At 47.6% G+C, this 13,319-nt stretch overlaps 7 non-coding genes and 2 pseudogenes across 7 annotated transcripts; all 9 read left to right on the top strand.

Moving 5' to 3' along the window:
* The first annotated feature begins 3,800 nt into the window (after nucleotides 1-3,800).
* LOC139619760 (U2 spliceosomal RNA) lies at nucleotides 3,801-3,977 on the top strand (annotated as a pseudogene).
* A 391-nt stretch (nucleotides 3,978-4,368) lies between these two features.
* Nucleotides 4,369-4,483, top strand: LOC139619143 (U5 spliceosomal RNA). The gene has a single exon (XR_011690148.1). It is a non-coding gene; the product is annotated as a U5 spliceosomal RNA (small nuclear RNA).
* A 164-nt stretch (nucleotides 4,484-4,647) lies between these two features.
* On the top strand, nucleotides 4,648-4,839 carry LOC139619504 (U2 spliceosomal RNA). Its single transcript, XR_011690497.1, has one exon. It is a non-coding gene; the product is annotated as a U2 spliceosomal RNA (small nuclear RNA).
* Nucleotides 4,840-5,226: 387 nt separating this feature from the next.
* On the top strand, nucleotides 5,227-5,341 carry LOC139619329 (U5 spliceosomal RNA). Its single transcript, XR_011690329.1, has one exon. It is a non-coding gene; the product is annotated as a U5 spliceosomal RNA (small nuclear RNA).
* A 5,754-nt stretch (nucleotides 5,342-11,095) lies between these two features.
* Nucleotides 11,096-11,271, top strand: LOC139619744 (U2 spliceosomal RNA; annotated as a pseudogene).
* A 403-nt stretch (nucleotides 11,272-11,674) lies between these two features.
* Nucleotides 11,675-11,789, top strand: LOC139619142 (U5 spliceosomal RNA). The gene has a single exon (XR_011690147.1). It is a non-coding gene; the product is annotated as a U5 spliceosomal RNA (small nuclear RNA).
* A 164-nt stretch (nucleotides 11,790-11,953) lies between these two features.
* On the top strand, nucleotides 11,954-12,145 carry LOC139619503 (U2 spliceosomal RNA). The gene has a single exon (XR_011690496.1). It is a non-coding gene; the product is annotated as a U2 spliceosomal RNA (small nuclear RNA).
* A 395-nt stretch (nucleotides 12,146-12,540) lies between these two features.
* On the top strand, nucleotides 12,541-12,655 carry LOC139619141 (U5 spliceosomal RNA). The gene has a single exon (XR_011690146.1). It is a non-coding gene; the product is annotated as a U5 spliceosomal RNA (small nuclear RNA).
* Nucleotides 12,656-12,819: 164 nt separating this feature from the next.
* LOC139619502 (U2 spliceosomal RNA) lies at nucleotides 12,820-13,011 on the top strand. Its single transcript, XR_011690495.1, has one exon. It is a non-coding gene; the product is annotated as a U2 spliceosomal RNA (small nuclear RNA).
* The last annotated feature ends 308 nt before the right edge of the window (nucleotides 13,012-13,319 follow it).

Genomic DNA, 13,319 nt, shown 5'->3' with positions numbered 1-13,319 from the left:
CAACCATCAATGTGAGAAGTGTGAAGTCGAGAGTTAGAGCCCAGAGTGTTTTATCCTTTCTTAAATCTACAAAGTCAGATGTGTTTTTAATGCAGGAATGTGGCATACCGTTTTTAAAACACTACCGACAGTGGGAGGAGATGTGGCCACAGACATCGATATGGAGCGGATCAAACCAAAATAAGAACGATGGAGTGGCCATTTTAATAAAAAACCCTCAGGTTCTGGTGAAGGGTAGCACTGTGGTGAGAGACGGTAGGGCACTTTTAGCACACTTGACCTTTATGGGACAGGATTTTAACCTTCTCAATATTTATGGCTTTAACGACAAAAATGACAGGTATGACCTTTTAGAAGACCTGCAGTCCCACATGCTAGGGAGAGTGCCATTAGTTTTAGGAGGTGATTTTAACTGTATTTTAAGTCGAAAAGATAGAAAAAGAACAGGGGAAGATTTTAAAATTGACAAAACATCGGTTTTATTACAGGGCATATGCAGGGATTTTAAACTACAAGACTGTTTTAAAACCATGCATCCCAGAGAGGAGGGCTTCACCTGGTTCAGTGGTGATGGCACCAGAGCCTCTCGCATAGATTTTATTTTCACACGGGACTGCCCGCCGACCGATGCTAGATTGACCCCTGTTTTCTTTTCTGACCACCTGATGCTCTCCTGCACCCTTTCACTCTCTTCAGGTGTGACTTTTGGAAGTGGTCTGTGGAAACTCAACTGCTCCCTGCTTGAAGATCAACATCTAGTTCAGCAGTACAGGGAGCAGTACCGAGAGTGGCAGACCCTTCAAGACATGTACGATACACGAGCACACTGGTGGGAGATGGTGAAGGGAAAGACCCAGACTTTTTTCAGACAGGCAGGCAAAAAAAGAAAGGGCAAGGAGAACAGACGCATGATGGGACTGCAGAAGCGACTACAGCGCTATTTTAACCTCAACCAAAATGGAATGGATTTTAATGAAGAAATTAGAGAAATCAAATCAGAGATGTCGGTTTTAGCTGAAATTAAAAGCAAGGGTGTCATTTTAAGGAGCAGGGAACGGGAAATAGAGGAGGGTGAGAAGTGCACCAGGTATTTTTTTAAGAAAATTGTTAGTAAAGGGGGGACCATTTTAAAACTAAAAAAGGAAAACGGGTGCATAACAGAGAATATCGAAGAAATTAAACAGATTGTGGAAAATTTTTACGTAGAATTGTATAAAGAAAAGCCCATTAGAATAGACACCATGAATGAAGTTTTAAAATCCATCGATAAAAAAGTAAAAGACAGTGTGCTTTTAACCCAAGATTTTACCATTCTAGAGTTAAATAAATGTTTGTCAAGTTTTAAAAAAGGGAAGTCCCCAGGACAGGATGGACTTCCCTTGGAATTTTATTTGACCTTTTGGGACATTTTAGCACCTGATTTGATCGATGTTTTTAAAGACTTTGAGCACCTAGACCGACTTCCTGACAGTTTTAGAGTAGGGATAGTGACTCTACTGCACAAAAACAAAGACAAGACCGACCTGATGAACTGGAGACCTATCGCACTTTTAAACCTTGATTGTAAACTTTTTAGCAAACTTTTAGCCTCACGTATGTCCTTGTTTTTAAAGGGGGTGATTCACCCGGATCAAGGCTGTGCCATCCCAGGGAGGAAGATCACCGACAGCCTGGTACTGATCCGAGACACCACCTGTTACGCGAGAGACAGAAACATCCGGCTAGTAGTCCTAAATTTAGATTTTGAGAAAGCCTTCGATCGGGTCTCGCACCAGTACCTTTTCAAGGTACTGCAAAAAATGGGGTTCCCAGAAAGGTTTCTAGCTTGGGTGGGATTGCTGTATCGGGACATTACCAGCAAATTTGTGATTAACGGGCATTTGACAAAAGCAGTCGATATTAACTGCGGTGTCCGTCAGGGTTGTCCGTTATCTGCCCTCCTATACATAACATGTATAGAACCGCTGGCACAGATCTTGAGAAGGGATCAACGAATCAATGGGTTGGGAGTACCGGGGAGCGGGGGACTGGACACCAAGTGTATTTTATACATGGACGACGTGAACATTTTATGCACCGACCTTTTATCCGTCAACAGGACGCTGGACTTGACTGACTGGTTTGGACAGGCTTCTGGGTCAAAGTTGAACAAAAACAAGACCCAAGCCCAATTTTATGGACCGTGGACAGCGACTGAGATGACAGGACTCCCTTTGACTGTGACCCAGACTGACCAAAAAATACTGGGGATCAAATTTGACAGGGAGGGAGAAGGAACAACAAATTGGCCAGACGTGGTAGGGAAAGTAAAACAAAGACTAGGATATTGGGGACTTAGAGGACTGACTATTGAAGGAAAGGTTTTAATCATCAAAGCGGTGATTTTACCTTTGCTTTTACTCATCAGTTCTGTTTTTATCCCACCTAGGAGAGTGCTTTTAGATCTGGAGCGAGCCATCTTTTATTTCCTGTGGGGCTCCAAGTGGGAGAGACTGAGGAGGGAGGTCATGAAAAGGCCAAAAGAGAAAGGAGGAAAAGGAGTGCCTGACCTGTACTTGTTTTTAGGAAGCCGATACACCGCACTACACCTCAAACAAGCCACAGACCCATCCGGAAACCCCAAAACTACAGCCATGACACGTTTCTGGATGGGATCGTACCTCAGACGATTGAAGATTTTACCTACAGATCTTAAAGTACCCGTGTCTTTTAGCCTGCCACCAGCCTATGCTTTTATCCCGACGTTTTTAAAGCATTTTAAACTGGAGCAGGAGGAGCTGCATATTTTAACCAACCACCGTTCTCTGATCTCTGTTGTGCAGGAGCAGGAGCCAGTGAGTCCAGTGCGCGGGCTCGCATTTGGCGAGCCCTCAACAGTTTGGCGCAACGTGAACCATTCCGCTCTTCCAAACAGACTCCGGGACCTGTCATGGATGGTGGCTCATGAGATTCTCCCAGTCAGGTCCGTCATGCACTCCCGGGGCATGTCAACACGCTCAACCTGCCCCCGACCCGGTTGTGGCGCGCCAGAGTCGGTGAGGCATTTGCTCTGGGAGTGCAGCGCTGCCGTAGACCAGTGGGCAATGGCCGGCTCCTTGCAATTCCCGTACTTGCCAGCAAGGGAGGTCCTTACAGCACAACTGGTGCTGTATGGGGTGAGCCAAAAAACACTGAAGAACGATGACTTTGCCCAGATGTGGCTCACCCTAGCCGCCATCAAAGACGCCATATGGACCTCCAGAAACTTGCTGGTAAGGAAGCACATGCAGATCCCCCCCGTGGCTGTGATCCGGATGGCTGTAGGCGGCAGGCCTAGGACACAGCCACAAAGAAGCATCGCCTCTGTGCCCATTCGGACGAAGGAGCCGGAGCCACACATGAAAAGGTCAAAGCAGCGGCGGCCTGGCTCTCCGGGTGAGGCAGGTGGGAAGGAGCAACAGGGTGAGGATCTCCTCTGAGCACCACGACAGGATCCCGAGAGACCAAATGTTTGGGGGAGCGGAATGAGTGACCCTGGGTAGGGACTCATTCTGCTCCTGCACAAAATTAGAAAGAAGAGAAGTTTTAAACCAATGCACTCCCTTTTTAAAGATTTGGGACACTCCATGGTTTTCATTTGTGAGATGGATTTTATGTTTGACAACATGTAAAACCCCTTGAAATATTTGTTTTTAATGTTTTAAAAAAAAAAACAAACAAACAATGGTTTTACAACTATTTATCATATTGTTGTGATTATAATGTACCCTTTGTATCTCAAGATGTAAACCTTCTTTGAAAAAACTGAAATGAGTGTCAATAAATCTTTTCGAAAGAAAAAAAATCTGTTCTTATCAGTTTAATATCTGATATGTCCTCTACCCGAGGACAAACATATTAAACGGATTTTTAGAACTGGGAGCTGAAAAAGGGGCTTGCTCCGTTCACTCCACGCATCGACCTGGCATTGCAGTGCCGCCGGGAACGGTGCACCCTTCTCTGGCCGTGTGGAAAAGCAAGCAAGCAAGCAAGCAAACAATGACGCAAACGTACAGTTTCAAATGCCCCTCTGGCAGTGGCTGGAGGAAGGTGAGTCAACCTGCCCCACAGCTGATATCCCTCACGCGCCCTGGAAGGGCTGCTAGCCTCCAATCAACCCCGCATTTTCCCTGTATTTTGGTCCCCGGGGGCCTGCAAGCGCCTGATAACTTGAGAAATTTGTGGGGATTGCATGTTGAGGCCCAGACACTTTTCTCCACAGCCCGATTGGCTAGAGCCCGTGACAACATGGGGAGGGGGCGGGGATTTGGCAAGCTAAGAGAAGGCTACCGTGAGGGCGGTGACTGGGACCAATGGGGTCCTCGGCCGCTCTTGAGGAGAGGCCTGTACTGACTCTGGTTTCTCTTCATCACGCACAAGTCTTTCGCCTTTTACTAAAGACTTCCGTGGAGAGGAACACCAATGAGTTTAAGCTATTTTTGGCAGGCTCTGCCGTATGGCTGAGCCCTTTGAGTTTGTGAAAAGTCAAACAGCTGTCGAGGTCAGGAATGGGGAGGTGGGCGGAGGTGGTGAAAAGCAGCCATTGCTCCGCTCATGTCAAAAGCAGCCAACCGCGACCAGCGAGATTTGTGCCAAGAGCCTGGCTGGAACGCCAGACACTTTGGGCCCATCGCTTCTCGGCCTTTTGGCTAAGATCAAGTGTAGTATCTGTTCTTATCAGTTTAATATCTGATATGTCCTCTACCCGAGGACAAACATATTAAACGGATTTTTAGAACTGGGAGCTGAAAAAGGGGCTTGCTCCGTTCACTCCACGCATCGACCTGGCATTGCAGTGCCGCCGGGAACGGTGCACCCTTCTCTGGCCGTGTGGAAAAGCAAGCAAGCAAGCAAGCAATGACGCAAACGTACAGTTTCAAATGCCCCTCTGGCAGTGGCTGGAGGAAGGTGAGTCAACCTGCCCCACAGCTGATATCCCTCACGCGCCCTGGAAGGGCTGCTAGCCTCCAATCAACCCCGCATTTTCCCTGTATTTTGGTCCCCGGGGGCCTGCAAGCGCCTGATAACTTGAGAAATTTGTGGGGATTGCATGTTGAGGCCCAGACACTTTTCTCCACAGCCCGATTGGCTAGAGCCCGTGACAACATGGGGAGGGGGCGGGGATTTGGCAAGCTAAGAGAAGGCTACCGTGAGGGCGGTGACTGGGACCAATGGGGTCCTCGGCCGCTCTTGAGGAGAGGCCTGTACTGACTCTGGTTTTTCTTCATCACGCACAAGTCTTTCGCCTTTTACTAAAGACTTCCGTGGAGAGGAACACCAATGAGTTTAAGCTATTTTTGGCAGGCTCTGCCGTATGGCTGAGCCCTTTGAGTTTGTGAAAAGTCAAACAGCTGTCGAGGTCAGGAATGGGGAGGTGGGCGGAGGTGGTGAAAAGCAGCCATTGCTCCGCTCATGTCAAAAGCAGCCAACCGCGACCAGCGAGATTTGTGCCAAGAGCCTGGCTGGAACGCCAGACACTTTGGGCCCATCGCTTCTCGGCCTTTTGGCTAAGACTGCGGTCGCCTCCTTTTGATGGTTAAATTCTTGCCTGTTGTGGCTCTGAGTTAAACCAGCTCTTGGGAGGAAATTGTCTACATTCCTTGTTTAAAGTTGTGCAACTTTTCTGTAGTTGCATATCTTAAACAAATAGGAATTCATTGGCCCAGAGAATCTCTTACCTGAGCTCTGCCGGATTCAACACCTTGTCCAGGCCAAAACTTGAAAAGGTAAGTACGTTTTTAGATTTTTTTCCTTTTTTATATTTTTAATTGTATTTACTTATTTATTGTTCATTGTTTTTTTGTCCATTGTAAGTTTTTTACTGATTTTAGATCCTTTTAGCTTGTGGTGCCTCCACCATGTCGGCCACCCATGCCAACATGCGGAGGCACCACAGCGTCCGTTTTAAGTTTAAAGAAAAGGATGGAAAGCTCCTGGAGATGTCAAGGCTAGATTTCTCCAGGAAGCTAATCCAACAGGCTTTGAAATTCACAGCAAACGATTTGAATTGTATTTTGACCCTACCATTAAACAAAGGTTTTGATGTAAGCTTCCAGTCTGCGGCTATCTTGAGAGAATTTTGGACAAGATTTGAGTCTGTGAAACCCCAGTTTTCTGCATTTGTTGTTGAAAAACTGACTGATAATGCATTGAAAACAGTCATTGTCAGAATGTTTAATGAGACAGTGAATGCAGAAGACATTTGTATATGGCTGGGGAGATACTGCACTGTTAAAGGCCAGGCTACCAAAGTGAGAGATGAGGACGGCATCTGGAATTGCGCTTGGAGGGTCCCCATTCAACAATGGCAGGACCCCCAGGGCTTCCAAGGCCTGAAACATCTGCCGTCAATGATAGTTCTGGGTGAAAACAGGGGCTACATCCACTACCAAGGTCAGCCCAAGCTCTGCCGCAAGTGTGGTGAGCATGGGCACCTGGTAGAAGCGTGCACAAAAACCTTTTGCGGAAAGTGTAGAGAAATTGGGCACACTTTTGAGGAGTGCACCAATGGCAGGAAGTGCAACCTTTGTGGAGAAACAAATCATCTCTTCAGAGCTTGCCCCAAATCGTTTGCCAACAAACTAAAGGCAGCAAAAGCCAATGAACAAAATGGAGGACAAAAAGAAAAAGAGCAGGTTGAAGAGGCTGGGCAGGAAAATTCAAATCTCCCGCCAGATACTGTGATTGGAGAGGAGGGATCATGTGAGGCGGGAGAGGGGGAGGGGCCTGCAACAGCCCCATCAATGGAGAGTGGAGAGGAGGATGGGGAGATGCAGGAAGTGGGCGGAGCTAGTTCAGAAATGGAAGATTTTCAACCACCTGAAAATAGTGAGGATGCCCCCCTCCCCGATGCCCAGCAAACAAAGAGACTTGCATCGGAATTGTCCTCTGAGTCTCCTGTAGCCTCAGAGAAGAGGGGAAGAGTTGGGACTCTCTCAGACAGTTCATCTGTGGAGGAGCCCAGAGTCTTCCCCTCCAATTCACCAAATGAAGTCTCTTTTCTGACAGTAGCTCTACAATCAACCCCTAAGGACTCCAAGCTAAATGCAGCCTTGCGTCAAAGGCCAACCCCCAGAGTCCGACGGGGGAATGGAGCTCAACTCCCTCCTTCATCACCTGTTGAAGTGAAGGAGGAGCCCCGTTCACAAGAAATAGTCTAACTGCCTTTTTTTTAAAAAAAAAAAAAGATATTTTAGCATCTTAAACCTCTATTTAGTGTTTTTAAAATTTCATACCTGTTGTTTTTAATCATACTCATGACACTCACCTTCTCAACCATCAATGTGAGAAGTGTGAAGTCGAGAGTTAGAGCCCAGAGTGTTTTATCCTTTCTTAAATCTACAAAGTCAGATGTGTTTTTAATGCAGGAATGTGGCATACCGTTTTTAAAACACTACCGACAGTGGGAGGAGATGTGGCCACAGACATCGATATGGAGCGGATCAAACCAAAATAAGAACGATGGAGTGGCCATTTTAATAAAAAACCCTCAGGTTCTGGTGAAGGGTAGCACTGTGGTGAGAGACGGTAGGGCACTTTTAGCACACTTGACCTTTATGGGACAGGATTTTAACCTTCTCAATATTTATGGCTTTAACGACAAAAATGACAGGTATGACCTTTTAGAAGACCTGCAGTCCCACATGCTAGGGAGAGTGCCATTAGTTTTAGGAGGTGATTTTAACTGTATTTTAAGTCGAAAAGATAGAAAAAGAACAGGGGAAGATTTTAAAATTGACAAAACATCGGTTTTATTACAGGGCATATGCAGGGATTTTAAACTACAAGACTGTTTTAAAACCATGCATCCCAGAGAGGAGGGCTTCACCTGGTTCAGTGGTGATGGCACCAGAGCCTCTCGCATAGATTTTATTTTCACACGGGACTGCCCGCCGACCGATGCTAGATTGACCCCTGTTTTCTTTTCTGACCACCTGATGCTCTCCTGCACCCTTTCACTCTCTTCAGGTGTGACTTTTGGAAGTGGTCTGTGGAAACTCAACTGCTCCCTGCTTGAAGATCAACATCTAGTTCAGCAGTACAGGGAGCAGTACCGAGAGTGGCAGACCCTTCAAGACATGTACGATACACGAGCACACTGGTGGGAGATGGTGAAGGGAAAGACCCAGACTTTTTTCAGACAGGCAGGCAAAAAAAGAAAGGGCAAGGAGAACAGACGCATGATGGGACTGCAGAAGCGACTACAGCGCTATTTTAACCTCAACCAAAATGGAATGGATTTTAATGAAGAAATTAGAGAAATCAAATCAGAGATGTCGGTTTTAGCTGAAATTAAAAGCAAGGGTGTCATTTTAAGGAGCAGGGAACGGGAAATAGAGGAGGGTGAGAAGTGCACCAGGTATTTTTTTAAGAAAATTGTTAGTAAAGGGGGGACCATTTTAAAACTAAAAAAGGAAAACGGGTGCATAACAGAGAATATCGAAGAAATTAAACAGATTGTGGAAAATTTTTACGTAGAATTGTATAAAGAAAAGCCCATTAGAATAGACACCATGAATGAAGTTTTAAAATCCATCGATAAAAAAGTAAAAGACAGTGTGCTTTTAACCCAAGATTTTACCATTCTAGAGTTAAATAAATGTTTGTCAAGTTTTAAAAAAGGGAAGTCCCCAGGACAGGATGGACTTCCCTTGGAATTTTATTTGACCTTTTGGGACATTTTAGCACCTGATTTGATCGATGTTTTTAAAGACTTTGAGCACCTAGACCGACTTCCTGACAGTTTTAGAGTAGGGATAGTGACTCTACTGCACAAAAACAAAGACAAGACCGACCTGATGAACTGGAGACCTATCGCACTTTTAAACCTTGATTGTAAACTTTTTAGCAAACTTTTAGCCTCACGTATGTCCTTGTTTTTAAAGGGGGTGATTCACCCGGATCAAGGCTGTGCCATCCCAGGGAGGAAGATCACCGACAGCCTGGTACTGATCCGAGACACCATCTGTTACGCGAGAGACAGAAACATCCGGCTAGTAGTCCTAAATTTAGATTTTGAGAAAGCCTTCGATCGGGTCTCGCACCAGTACCTTTTCAAGGTACTGCAAAAAATGGGGTTCCCAGAAAGGTTTCTAGCTTGGGTGGGATTGCTGTATCGGGACATTACCAGCAAATTTGTGATTAACGGGCATTTGACAAAAGCAGTCGATATTAACTGCGGTGTCCGTCAGGGTTGTCCGTTATCTGCCCTCCTATACATAACATGTATAGAACCGCTGGCACAGATCTTGAGAAGGGATCAACGAATCAATGGGTTGGGAGTACCGGGGAGCGGGGGACTGGACACCAAGTGTATTTTATACATGGACGACGTGAACATTTTATGCACCGACCTTTTATCCGTCAACAGGACGCTGGACTTGACTGACTGGTTTGGACAGGCTTCTGGGTCAAAGTTGAACAAAAACAAGACCCAAGCCCAATTTTATGGACCGTGGACAGCGACTGAGATGACAGGACTCCCTTTGACTGTGACCCAGACTGACCAAAAAATACTGGGGATCAAATTTGACAGGGAGGGAGAAGGAACAACAAATTGGCCAGACGTGGTAGGGAAAGTAAAACAAAGACTAGGATATTGGGGACTTAGAGGACTGACTATTGAAGGAAAGGTTTTAATCATCAAAGCGGTGATTTTACCTTTGCTTTTACTCATCAGTTCTGTTTTTATCCCACCTAGGAGAGTGCTTTTAGATCTGGAGCGAGCCATCTTTTATTTCCTGTGGGGCTCCAAGTGGGAGAGACTGAGGAGGGAGGTCATGAAAAGGCCAAAAGAGAAAGGAGGAAAAGGAGTGCCTGACCTGTACTTGTTTTTAGGAAGCCGATACACCGCACTACACCTCAAACAAGCCACAGACCCATCCGGAAACCCCAAAACTACAGCCATGACACGTTTCTGGATGGGATCGTACCTCAGACGATTGAAGATTTTACCTACAGATCTTAAAGTACCCGTGTCTTTTAGCCTGCCACCAGCCTATGCTTTTATCCCGACGTTTTTAAAGCATTTTAAACTGGAGCAGGAGGAGCTGCATATTTTAACCAACCACCGTTCTCTGATCTCTGTTGTGCAGGAGCAGGAGCCAGTGAGTCCAGTGCGCGGGCTCGCATTTGGCGAGCCCTCAACAGTTTGGCGCAACGTGAACCATTCTGCTCTTCCAAACAGACTCCGGGACCTGTCATGGATGGTGGCTCATGAGATTCTCCCAGTCAGGTCCGTCATGCACTCCCGGGGCATGTCAACACGCTCAACCTGCCCCCGACCCGGTTGTGGCGCGCCAGAGTCGGTGAGGCATTTGCTCTGGGAGTGCAGCGCTGCCGTAGACCAGTGGGCAATGGCCGGCTCCTTGCAATTCCCGTACTTGCCAGCAAGGGAGGTCCTTACAGCACAACTGGTGCTCTATGGGGTGAGCCAAAAAACACTGAAGAAAGATGACTTTGCCCAGATGTGGCTCACCCTAGCCGCCATCAAAGACGCCATATGGACCTCCAGAAACTTGCTGGTAAGGAAGCACATGCAGATCCCCCCCGTGGCTGTGATCCGGATGGCTGTAGGCGGCAGGCCTAGGACACAGCCACAAAGAAGCATCGCCTCTGTGCCCATTCGGACGAAGGAGCCGGAGCCACACATGAAAAGGTCAAAGCAGCGGCGGCCTGGCTCTCCGGGTGAGGCAGGTGGGAAGGAGCAACAGGGTGAGGATCTCCTCTGAGCACCACGACAGGATCCCGAGAGACCAAATGTTTGGGGGAGCGGAATGAGTGACCCTGGGTAGGGACTCACTCTGCTCCTGCACAAAATTAGAAAGAAGAGAAGTTTTAAACCAATGCACTCCCTTTTAAAGATTTGGGACACTCCATGGTTTTCATTTGTGAGATGGATTTTATGTTTGACAACATGTAAAACCCCTTGAAATATTTGTTTTTAATGTTTTAAAAAAAAAAAACAAACAAACAAACAATGGTTTTACAACTATTTATCATAGTGTTGTGATTATAATGTACCCTTTGTATCTCAAGATGTAAACCTTCTTTGAAAAAACTTGAAATGAGTGTCAATAAATCTTTTCGAAAGAAAAAAATCTGTTCTTATCAGTTTAATATCTGATATGTCCTCTACCCGAGGACAAACATATTAAACGGATTTTTAGAACTGGGAGCTGAAAAAGGGGCTTGCTCCGTTCACTCCACGCATCGACCTGGCATTGCAGTGCCGCCGGGAACGGTGCACCCTTCTCTGGCCGTGTGGAAAAGCAAGCAAGCAAGCAAGCAAGCAAGCAAGCAAACAATGACGCAAACGTACAGTTTCAAATGCCCCTCTGGCAGTGGCTGGAGGAAGGTGAGTCAACCTGCCCCACAGCTGATATCCCTCACGCGCCCTGGAAGGGCTGCTAGCCTCCAATCAACCCCGCATTTTCCCTGTATTTTGGTCCCCGGGGGCCTGCAAGCGCCTGATAACTTGAGAAATTTGTGGGGATTGCATGTTGAGGCCCAGACACTTTTCTCCACAGCCCGATTGGCTAGAGCCCGTGACAACATGGGGAGGGGGCGGGGATTTGGCAAGCTAAGAGAAGGCTACCGTGAGGGCGGTGACTGGGACCAATGGGGTCCTCGGCCGCTCTTGAGGAGAGGCCTGTACTGACTCTGGTTTCTCTTCATCACGCACAAGTCTTTCGCCTTTTACTAAAGACTTCCGTGGAGAGGAACACCAATGAGTTTAAGCTATTTTTGGCAGGCTCTGCCGTATGGCTGAGCCCTTTGAGTTTGTGAAAAGTCAAACAGCTGTCGAGGTCAGGAATGGGGAGGTGGGCGGAGGTGGTGAAAAGCAGCCATTGCTCCGCTCATGTCAAAAGCAGCCAACCGCGACCAGCGAGATTTGTGCCAAGAGCCTGGCTGGAACGCCAGACACTTTGGGCCCATCGCTTCTCGGCCTTTTGGCTAAGATCAAGTGTAGTATCTGTTCTTATCAGTTTAATATCTGATATGTCCTCTACCCGAGGACAAACATATTAAACGGATTTTTAGAACTGGGAGCTGAAAAAGGGGCTTGCTCCGTTCACTCCACGCATCGACCTGGCATTGCAGTGCCGCCGGGAACGGTGCACCCTTCTCTGGCCGTGTGGAAAAGCAAGCAAGCAAGCAAGCAAGCAAACAATGATGCAAACGTACAGTTTCAAATGCCCCTCTGGCAGTGGCTGGAGGAAGGTGAGTCAACCTGCCCCACAGCTGATATCCCTCACGCGCCCTGGAAGGGCTGCTAGCCTCCAATCAACCCCGCATTTTCCCTGTATTTTGGTCCCCGGGGGCCTGCAAGCGCCTGATAACTTGAGAAATTTGTGGGGATTGCATGTTGAGGCCCAGACACTTTTCTCCACAGCCCGATTGGCTAGAGCCCGTGACAACATGGGGAGGGGGCGGGGATTTGGCAAGCTAAGAGAAGGCTACCGTGAGGGCGGTGACTGGGACCAATGGGGTCCTCGGCCGCTCTTGAGGAGAGGCCTGTACTGACTCTGGTTTCTCTTCATCACGCACAAGTCTTTCGCCTTTTACTAAAGACTTCCGTGGAGAGGAACACCAATGAGTTTAAGCTATTTTTGGCAGGCTCTGCCGTATGGCTGAGCCCTTTGAGTTTGTGAAAAGTCAAACAGCTGTCGAGGTCAGGAATGGGGAGGTGGGCGGAGGTGGTGAAAAGCAGCCATTGCTCCGCTCATGTCAAAAGCAGCCAACCGCGACCAGCGAGATTTGTGCCAAGAGCCTGGCTGGAACGCCAGACACTTTGGGCCCATCGCTTCTCGGCCTTTTGGCTAAGATCAAGTGTAGTATCTGTTCTTATCAGTTTAATATCTGATATGTCCTCTACCCGAGGACAAACATATTAAACGGATTTTTAGAACTGGGAGCTGAAAAAGGGGCTTGCTCCGTTCACTCCACGCATCGACCTGGCATTGCAGTGCCGCCGGGAACGGTGCACCCTTCTCTGGCCGTGTGGAAAAGCAAGCAAGCAAGCAAGCAAGCAAACAATGACGCAAACGTACAGTTTCAAATGCCCCTCTGGCAGTGGCTGGAGGAAGGTGAGTCAACCTGCCCCACAGCTGATATCCCTCACGCGCCCTGGAAGGGCTGCTAGCCTCCAATCAACCCCGCATTTTCCCTGTATTTTGGTCCCCGGGGGCCTGCAAGCGCCTGATAACTTGAGAAATTTGTGGGGATTGCATGTTGAGGCCCAGACACTTTTCTCCACAGCCCGATTGGCTAGAGCCCGTGACAACATGGGGAGGGGGCGG

The sequence above is a fragment of the Trachinotus anak genome, unplaced genomic scaffold (genome assembly GCF_046630095.1).
Source record: "Trachinotus anak isolate AG129_WGS33_773 ecotype Australia unplaced genomic scaffold, CSIRO_AGI_Tana_v1 ptg000003l, whole genome shotgun sequence".
NCBI lineage: Eukaryota > Metazoa > Chordata > Actinopteri > Carangiformes > Carangidae > Trachinotus > Trachinotus anak.
Note: the sequence above shows the minus strand (reverse complement) of the source record. Positions and strands in the feature narration are given on the sequence as shown.